We start from the raw sequence: 10,432 nt of genomic DNA on the forward strand, positions 1-10,432 counted from the left end.
AGGCAGGTGGTGGAACCACCGAGCCAAATCCCCGGCCCTCTCCTCTTAGACTGTTGCGGAGGTGCTAGGGTGAAGTCACCATGCGTCAGAGTGAGACTCGGGGTATGGCTCCAGCCCCTGGCCACCAACAGCAGGCACGAGGGCCCTCCCATGTGGGCTGGGAGCCCTACCCCACCAGTCTTTTTCTGTACACTTCTGAGGGGATGGGTGGTTTTGTGTGACCGTACTTTAATATTTATTTTCTTGGTGACAGAACTTAAGGAATGACTAGTTTCCACTAGTATAGGGAGTGTCTCCATTTATTTTTCTAGACTAGTTGTTTCAACACTGGAAGTCATAGTGGCTTGCAGGCTGCATTTGGTCACACATAAAGCACACAGATGCTGGGAGTGGTGTTGCACACCTGTGAGCCCAGTGTTCTGCAAGCCAGAGATTTGAGGATCGCAAGTTTGAGCCTAGCCTGGGCAGTTTAGCGATTTAGAGAGAACCTATCTCTCAAAATTAAAAATAAAAAAGAATGGGGGCTGTAGCTCAATGCAAAGACCCTGGATTTAGCCCCCAAACCACCCATGCTGCACACACGCATGCAGGTGTGCACACACACACACACACAGAATGTAATTCACTTTCACACATATTATACACATATAATTCACAGCTATTATACACATTAATATGCTTCAGGGTTTATTTAAGCTTTTTTTTCTTCTTTCAGATGAATCTCATATTCATAATTTAGGACTCTGAAGTCTGGATCTTTTATATTCACACAGCAAAATGCTATTTTTTTTTTTTTTTAGCAAAGTGCTATTTTAGCTACAATGGTGTTCAGGTTTCTTCTGAGCATCATTTCAAAAAAATCTTATTCCTATTCCCATGATTTGATGATCTTATATTTGTTGAAGTTTTATGTCAACTACATTTAATTTGAACAATTATTATTGCTTCAGGAATATGAAAGTGTAATAATAATATTTTTCTAAGAAAACTAGCTACTGAATATTTTCTCTACATTGTTATTTTTAAACCTACCTTTTGTCTTTATCAAAAAGCAGGTATTCAAAAAAACAAAAAGTATGGGGATTTAGCTCAGTGGTTTTGTGCCTGCCTTACAAGCACAAGGTGTGAGTTTGAGCCCTGGTACCAAAAAAAGAAAAAAAAGATAAAGACAAAGCAGGTATTTGCTTTAGATGCACTAAACAAAGGAAAGTTTCAAAAGATGAAGATGGAGACCCGTTTCAGCAGAAATCTGAGAGACATTTAAAAGCTCAACCCCAAGTACATCTCTCTCAGCTGTGTGTTATCAGCGCTCAGTAAACAGTGGGGGCTGATTAAATGTTTCTGGATGAAATGTTAATTTTCACCTATATCCATAAAAAATAATTAGCACTGACCAGTGTTCAACTATATATCGTCCACAATTGATTACACTCGGCACCAACACAATCATACCAGCGCTCATGAGGAATTTGTAGAAACATGCTCTCCTTCATGGGAAGGAACTTCACAAAAAGCTCACACTGACTTTAATAGCACACAGGGAGTAGATGAGGCACTTGACCGTGGGCACAGACAGGTGCGGGCAGCTCAGGTGGACAGAGGCCCTGTAAACCCATGGTCAGAGTCTCTTTGGGAGACAGCGAAGGTCCCTGCGCACCAAGCATTGCCCTCTGTTTTGAAACAAGGTCTATGTCGCCATGACACTCAGTTTCTATTTATATTTTTATGCTTGCTGAGCTTCTTTTCTCCTTGTCTCTCCTGGACAAGTCTACTGGCATTAACTAAGCAGATATTTTAACGCAATAATTCTAAGGAAGACAGATGGTTAGGGTCCACATGGACAGGACTGGCCAGGTCTTCGTGCACCCTGCACAAAGCTTAACGCCTAAGACGTGGGACTCCAGGCCTCAGGTGCTGAGCGTGGGCTGTGGGACATGTGTGTCCATGCCTTTGAAAAGTAAGGCACGAGTGCCATGAAATGTCAAAAGCAGGAATGGTATTCACGACAAGATTCAATGGGCACAAAGGGAAAAAGTTATAAAACAAAGAGAAGGGAGGTGGAGGAGAAGACCATGTTGGAGGAGAAGTAAGTCCAGACCTCTCGCCTGGTCCCGGGGGTGGCCCTGTAAATAACAAATACAACACAGAAACCCACAACCCCAAATAGTCGCAAGATCAGACCAAGCTTCAGCGTCTTTTGTTCACAAACGGGACAGCAGAACACCCACTCCCGGGCTGCTAGAAAGATCAAATAATGCTGCCCATGTGGGCTCGCCTAAGAAGAAATTGTATTTATTCAAACTTTTGATGAATATTGGTTGAAGCTCTTGAGGCTTCAAACAGACAAAAATCCCCACTGAGATGGAGCTTGGGGAGGGCGAGAAACAATAGACGATAAACAGAAGGAGTCCTGGGAGGAGGAAGAGCAGGCAGGAAGACAGAGACGGAGGGGACAGGAGAGGCCAAGAGCAGCTGTGGGGTGGAGTCGTGGGCATGGGCTGGCAGAGGGGAGCATGAGGGGGTGAGTGGGAGGCATTTGGAGACATGGACTGCGTGAAGGAACAGGAGGTGCAAAGGTCCTGAGACAGGAGAGGGAACGCACTTGGAGTGACCAAGGCATGGCACAGGGCTGGGCTATGGGGCTATGAGCTTGGAAGAGCAGCTGTGAATAAAACAAGAAGGCACCTGACCACCCGATCACTGGAGCCTGCGCTTGCCATGCAAAGCCCACTTTCTCTCTTATCATTTGAATGTTGCCTTTGCACATCACACGAGTGCCCACTCAGACCAAGGTCCACAGGTGCCCTATTCCTTAGCAACTCTCTTACCTCTAAGATTGACACTGTTAGAGGACACCCAAGCCTCACAGCTGTAGCAGAAGATACCTCAAAACTGAGTCTTGAGCTGGGAGTGGAGGTGCACCCTTGTAATCCCAGCACTCAGGAGGCTGAGGCAGGAGGATCGCTGTGGGTTCAAGGCCAGCCTGGGCTACATAATGAATTCAAGATTGGCCTGGACTACATAGTGAAATGCTTTTTCAGAAAAAGACCAACCCCCCGCAAAACAAAACAAAAAAACAATAGCCACATACAAATAAAGCACTGAGTTTTTTCCCCCTGTTGGCCACACGAAACAGCTTTCAGCCTGCCGCAGTCACTCCAAACCAGCCCTGCAACTGCCCCTGGATTGCTCAGACGTGTTTGAAGTGCCAGTGGCACTGAGTCACCCCGTCATTCTCTAGGGGAGGCAGCCAGGAAGCTGCTGGCCTTGGGGAGGTTTGGATTCTCTTACACAACCCGGGGCTGCCGGTCTTCGGGTCACCCTATCTCCGCTGCAGGCAGGGGTGTCTGAGTGCTGCAGAATGGCATCAAACACGCCCCGACCCTCCTCCCGCACCAGGGCTGTTCCTGGGCACCGATCACAGTAAAGATTCCTCTCATGTCCTCTTCCGCTCAGAGGGGCTGCAGCTGCCCAGGCTGAAAAAAAATGCGCCCGATTCCATTCCACTTTCCTGTCATCTGTGAAAGCGCAGTTGATCTTGAAGGACATTGAGTTTTCACCTCCATATACCTGCTTTGCATTTTTTGTTGACAAGTTCATCTACGTGTTTAACTGGCATTAAAAAATGGGAAGCCCATGGTGGTGCATCCCTGTCATTCCAGCACTCAGGAGGCTGAGGCAGGAAGATCACCCCAAGTCTGAGGCCAGCCTGGGCTACACAGTGTGTTCAAGACCAGCCTGAACTATACTGTGAGACCCCATCTCAAAAGCACAGAGAAAGCAGAGAGCTAGAGATATGAGAAAAAGAAATGAATGAATACCTCCCGGAGCTTTATTTAAATTTAGATCCAGGGCTAGTAGAGGATGAAGCCAGGGGTTATGCTCAGGCACTCGGTACCTGCCTGCGAGCTCCTGCCTCAGGTATGTGGGAGCAGGACGCAGCTTCCCGAGGGCGGTCGCAGCCGTCCCCATACCCGTCGCTCGCCGCTCTAGACAGGACGCACTCAAGTCAGGCACCGCTCGCCTGGAGGGTGGTCCTGGAAGAGAGGCTCACAGCTGCTCTTAGGAAGCAGCGTGCTCCGACCTCTCGAGACAGATGTGGAGGCCGGAAGGGAGCGCAGGTGTGAGGAGGGGTGACTTTCACCCCGCAGCCTCCGAGCGCTGAACCGGCCGCTGACCCCGCAGGCCACGCGGACTCAGAAATGGTCGGGAGCCGGAGAGTCGGGGAGCGGCGAGGCATTCAAAGCCCGGGAAGGGTTTGCTCCTTGGTCTTAACGGCAGTGGCTTCCTTTCCGCTTGTCCTGGGCGCACTCTAAGAAACACGGGAAAGAGCCACAAAGAGCTGGAGGCACACACTGGATTGGGATCGCCTTCGGGAGCCCGGGTTCACATCCTCCACATCCGCCGAGGAGCCGCCCCCGGGAAGGACTTGAACGCGGGACCTGTCCCGCTGTCGCCGCCGCTGTCTCTGTTCCGACCATAACTGTCTAACGCTGCTCCAGACCCCCTGGGTGCTCGGTAAACTGCAACAACCTGTGGTGGGAAAGGCCAGGGACTTAGGCAGCAGAGGGGCCGGTGCGCTGTTGGCTCTTTGATGTGCTTAGGTGCTTAATGTCTCCGTACCAGGCAGTGGCCATCAGGCAAGACTGTGCCTGTTTGATTGTTTAAAAACTGTGTTACAGTAAAAGACACACTGTCATGAACCCCCTCGGAATACTGTCCCTCACTTCGGACACTCGTACCCCATTGTTCTCGGCCCTTTCTGCCAGTCGTCTTGCTTGAGCGCCTCTCCTTGCGCTGTCACGGCTGCCTCGGTGTTGGGAACTGATCCAAGATAGTTCTCCTTCGTGGTCATTTTGTCTTTGCGGAAGGACCGGAAGTTGCACAGTGCCAGACCCAGGAACCGAGGTGGGTGAGGACACATCGCCCTGTTTTTATTTGACAGAGACCGGTGTGTGTAGAAGACGGCCCGGGAACTGGCTGGCAGATGATTTCGTCTCGCGCTGTGGCCGCTGCATCACACAACTCTGCCATGGCAGTTTCTGTCCAACAAAAACAAGTCTAAATGACCGCCTCTGCCGAGCGGGTGTAGGGCAGCTCCTGAACCCACGCCTTCCCCAGGCTCCCTTGGATAAGACATTCTGTGCCCGCTGCATGGATGTCCCTGGGCCACTCCCCCCGTCCCTGCCACAGCTCCCTGCTCCTTCTCCGAGACCCTGCACCGACCACTCCAGCCAGATCTTTTGTCTTGGGCAACAGGATTTGAGATTCGGTCCACACTGAAGAACAGTACCCCGTTGCTAGGGCCAGGAGGGGGTGGTTAGCTCAGTGGTTCTGCCGCCTGCCCCCCACCCCCGTACCAAAACAAAACGTCAAGTGATAAACCCTGCTACAGGTCCAGTCACAATTGGCCCACTAAGTCATTACTACTTCTCTAGGAGGCGGACACTTTCCAAGGAAACTGGCCCTAGAGGCTCTTTGCCAGGGTCAGGAAGCTGTTAGCCTGGATGTGGCCGAAAGTGCAAGGCGTTAGCCCTGTGAGACAGTGCAAGCCTGTAATCCTACCACCTGGGGAGGCTGAGGCAGGAGGATCCCAAGGTTGAGCCTGGGCTGAGTACCTTAGTGATTTAGCAAGAACTCTTGTGAAAATAAAAATATAAAAATGGTGCTGGGGATGTAGCTCAGTGTGAAGGCCCTGAGTTCAATCTCTGGTCCCGGGGGGTGGTGGTGGTGGAAACTGGCACTGGAAGCCAGAGAAAGGTGATCAGGGTCCCTTGGGGGTCTCCAGCCCCAGCCTCCTTTAACTCAGATCCATGGCATTTTTTAGGCTCTTCCTTTCTGCAGTAGAACAATCGAGTCAGGTGTTTTTCTTTGTAAACCCTGGGAGGTCTTCTAAAACCATCCCTCTGGTGGACCAGATGCACCACAACCAGCTTTAGAGCTTGGTCTTTGGGCTCCAACTGTGTAACGGGCTGTGCAGAATGTTTTTGAATGGCTCAAATTTGCTTAAATCAAAATGAAGTGGCTCCCAGAGAGAGGCAGGGACAGTTGTAGCCTCCCCTCTCTGGATATGAGGTAGAGAGATGTGTCGGCGGTGGTGGCGGGGTGAACTCGCATGGGCAGTGTGCCCAGAGGGCCTAGTGCCTGGTGGGCTATGTACAGATCCCCGGGGCAATGGGGCAGAAGTTGTGTATTCCTGTCTCATTCAGAAAAGCTGAAGACAAGGCTAGTGCTGAAGAATGGGGGTGGGGTCAGCAAGCTGAGGCAGGTTACACGACGAGGATGTAATCCAAACATAATTGGAACCGGCTGTGGTGGTGCACACCTGTACTATAATCCTAGCACTCAGGAGGCTGAGGCAGGAGGATTGCCGAAAATTGGAAGCCAGCCTGGGCTTCATCCTGAGTTGAAGGCCAGTGTGAAATGACCTGCATGGTAAGCTCCTGTCTCAAAACAAAAACAAAAACAAAAAACCAGGGCCAGGGCCAGGGATTTAATTTGTTTTTGGTACTGAGAATAGAACTCGAGGCCTTGCACTTGCAAAGCAGCAGGGATTTAGTTCAGTGGTTCCGGCACCTGCCTCAGAAGCACAAGGTCCCGAGTTCGATCCCTAGTACAAATAAATAAATAAGCAGAACAAAAACAAAAAAGATTAAAAAACAAAACAAAACTGTGTTTGAGACCTAAGGTGAAATTAATAGAAAATCATATCAAATATATTGAAACTCAAAGGATATAATATTTAATTGTGCCTCAATTTGATGTCACCTTGCTGAAAGTACTGATAAGGTGTGAATCACCCTTTCTGTGGGGGTATTGATTCGTATATAAAAGTGAAGGGTCGGCTGAGTCTTGTACATTGTCACGGGAAAAGTCAAGCAGGGTCATGAGGCAGTGAGTGATCTAACCGGCCTCACCCACATGGTCCATGGCTGTTAGCAGAGTGGCCCAGGGCCTCAGGCCACAGCCCGTCACTCCCACCAGCTGGAAAACCTCCGCCCAAACACCTCTTTCCAGGAGGGTGTGGCCAGCATGGCAAGGACGCCGTGGGGCACCGAAGGGACTCAGGCAGGGGAGCAGTCCCTTGGTCCCTTGGGTGGACGAAGAGAAAGGACCTGGAGAGGTGGCTGGGCGGGAAACACCTGGAAGAGGGACTGGAGACCAGGCCTCCAAGAGCCGACAGCGACCCCCATAAAGGCTGTGCAGTTTCGCCCCAGTGATGCCACCACAACAGCCACCCGCGATTCTAGTCTGCCAGTGGCTGAGGACAGTGTGGCTCCTTTGGGTGGCCACTTCTGGTCCCAAGCTGAAAGGTCTGTCTTTGGTGCTGGGAACGCTCCTCTGGAGACACTGGAAGCCAGCTTTGAAGGGTGAGCTGTACAACCACAACGGCCACACCGCGGGACCCCTGGCCGCGCACTTCCCCGTGGGCTGTGGCTGCCTAGGCTGTGCTGTGGATGTGTGCAATTGTGTCCCATAGCCCTGCACGATCAGCTTAATGCAAACACTGGCTAAAGAGAATTCAGGTTCCACTGAATTTCCTGGCTTGATAAGGAGTTCTGAATGGCTGGGCAAGGCGGTGCAACACCTGTAATCCCAGTCCTCAGGAGGCTGAGGCAGGAGGATTGCCAAGAGCTAAAGGTCAGTGTGAGCCACCTAGCAAGGCCCATATATATGGAATATATGTACTGCCAGATACAGCAGTGAGAGAACGGATAAGCTAATCATGCCACGGTCACAAGTGGAATGTACTGTGTAATAAAAGAGAAAAACTCCTGATACATCCAGTCACACAAAAACATCTTAGGAGTATTATAAGGAGCTGAGAAGCCAGATGCTCATATATGTAACCATATATACAATATAAATACTCTGATTCCACGGCCGTGAGTTCTGAGAACCAACAAAGTAAACCTATGGTGGTAAAAGTCAGTAAAGAGCAGCGATACGATTAGAAAGTCACACAGGGATTCTTCTCCATTTCCTGCAGCGATGGACCTCTTCTTTCCTTTTATCCCCCTTGGAAACTGAACCCAGGGCCTTCACCCTGAGCTACGCCCAGCACCCGCCCACACATTTTTTGTTTTGGGGTACTGGGGACCGAACTCGGGACCTTGTGCTTTTGAAGCAGGCAGCTGAAGCACTGAGTTTAATTTCTGAGACAAGGTCTTGCTACCCTGCTAAGGGGCCCAGCACTCTGGGAGACTGAGGCAGGAAGGCTAAGAGTGGTGGGCATTTTCTGTAACAAGACCACACACGTATGTACACATATTCAAGTTGTACCCTTAAGACTTGTGCTTTCTGTTGATTGTATCTTGATATTAGAAACACACACAAAGGCACTCACCCCCTCACCCTAGGTCCGGAAGAGCCCCCGGAACCCGGGACTGACCCTCCCAGGTGTTCGTGCACTCGTGGGCAGCTTTCACATTTGCGGAGGGCCCTGGAAAACCCAGGGAATTTTTCTAGCAAACCTGCTAACTTTCCAGTTTGCTTTGATGCAGGAACCTGTTCTGCTTTCAGTGACTCGCGCATTTGCAGCTGCGACATGAATGCCGTAGTGAGAACAAACTGGAGGTGAAGCAGCCACGAAGCCCAAGATTTCACTTGGTACCCTGTATTTATAGTCTGAACAGGCCTTGCAACAAAAAGAAACATTACTTGGGAAGGGCGGGGGATTTAGCTCCGCGGTTCAGTGGCCTGCCTTGCAAGCGCAAAGACCCGAGTTCAATCCCCGGTACCAAAAAAAAAAAGAAAAAAGAAACATTACTTGGGAAGGGCGGGGGATTTAGCTCCGCGGTTCAGTGGCCTGCCTTGCAAGCGCAAAGACCCGAGTTCAATCCCCGGTACCAAAAAAAAAAAGAAAAAAGAAACATTACTTTGGGAAATATAACATCTACAAGTTTCTAAAATTGCACAGTTTCAAAGTACACGTGTAGTGATATGTTCACAGGCTATTCCAATCCGGGGTGGTGGTACACGCCTGTCATTCCAGCACTTGGGAGGCTTAGGCAGGAGGATTCCAAGTTGGAGCCCAGCCTGGGCTATTTTGCAATTTAGGGAAATCCTGTCTCGAAATAAGCAGTTAATCATAAAAAGGGCTGGATGTAACTTAGTAAGGCCCTGGGTTCAAATCCCCAGTACCCCCCCAATTCTGTGTGTATTATCTTTTTTGTGCTTTCTTCTGAAGAAAAAGGAAATGTGCATTTTATAAAATTTCAAGTTAATACTGTATCTTTTACTTTTAGGAGTAAATATACTTAAAATTTAAAAAAAGGGTCCGCAAGTTTAAGTATTAAACCCCAGCTTTGGTGACAGTCCTGATTCCCAGTGTCCCCTCTGGCTGAGGAAGTGGGCAGCAGTTTCTGAGCCCAACAGGAGGGTCTGCGGCTCAGCTGCTCCACAGGCCTTCTGGAGGCAAAGTCACTCTCTACGTCTGGACCCCGAAAAAGTCTCCAATGGGCTCTGTCCCCTATTTCACCCTCCACTTAGCAAACTCGGGCCTTATGGGTAGTTCTGGCCCACAGCAGGGTGGTGACTGCATTTCTCTGGGAGGTGAAACCCCAGGAGAGACTCGAGATCCCCCTGCGCCCCAGCTCCCCACGGGAAGTGGGGATAACAAGGCTCCCACACTCCCTGCCCCCAGCAAGGTGTCCGTCCTGTGGTCCGGTGGAAACTCGGCGAGGCCCTCGGCTTTTTCCCTGGAAGCTGGAGCGACTGACTTCCCTTTCCTTCAGCCCTTTTCTTCCATCCCTTTTCTGTCGCCTTCAAGGTTTTCTCAGATTCTTCAGATTTTGAGGGGGGGGCGGTGGACAGGTCGATAAATCCATCGGGCCAGATTTGCACGAGGAAACACAAGGGAACTTTTTGCTTTCTGGCTCTCTTTCCCAAGGGACCCTGACACTGGAGTCATCTGAGACATCTTCTGTTTTGGTTTTGGTTTTGGGTACCCCGGAAGAACTCCGGCCCTCGCGAGGCAGGCGCCTGAACCACCGAGCTAAATCCCCGACCGATTTGAGACGTCTTGTAAGACAGAGTTTAAGGTCACTGAATGGTTGAAAAGACTGGGCTTTAGTCTTGCCCAAGACATGTTTGAGGCAACGCGAAGGCCACAGAAATGTAGGAAAGGTCTTTAATTTTACAGCGACAGAAACCGAGGATGCCTCAGTTATCTGATCGGTCCCCGGCTGGGCAGGGCCGGAGCCCAGGTCCCTCGCCCAACTCAGCTCGGCGCTTTCCCACCCTGCCAGCTGCGGCCCATTAACTCCACCTCCGAAAGTGCCAAGGAAGTTCCCTCCCAGCGCCCACCCCGCGGCCCGAGCAACCGGGAAAAGGACACAGCCCAGCTCGCCCAGCAGGGCGGCCCGGGGCTGAGACCCAAGTTCACGGCCCGCAGAGCCCGGTCGTCCGAGGCCACCTCGCTGGGGCCCCA

Source organism: Fukomys damarensis, unplaced genomic scaffold (genome assembly GCF_012274545.1).
Source record: "Fukomys damarensis isolate Sample0158 unplaced genomic scaffold, DMR_v1.0_HiC HiC_scaffold_11, whole genome shotgun sequence".
Lineage (NCBI taxonomy): Eukaryota > Metazoa > Chordata > Mammalia > Rodentia > Bathyergidae > Fukomys > Fukomys damarensis.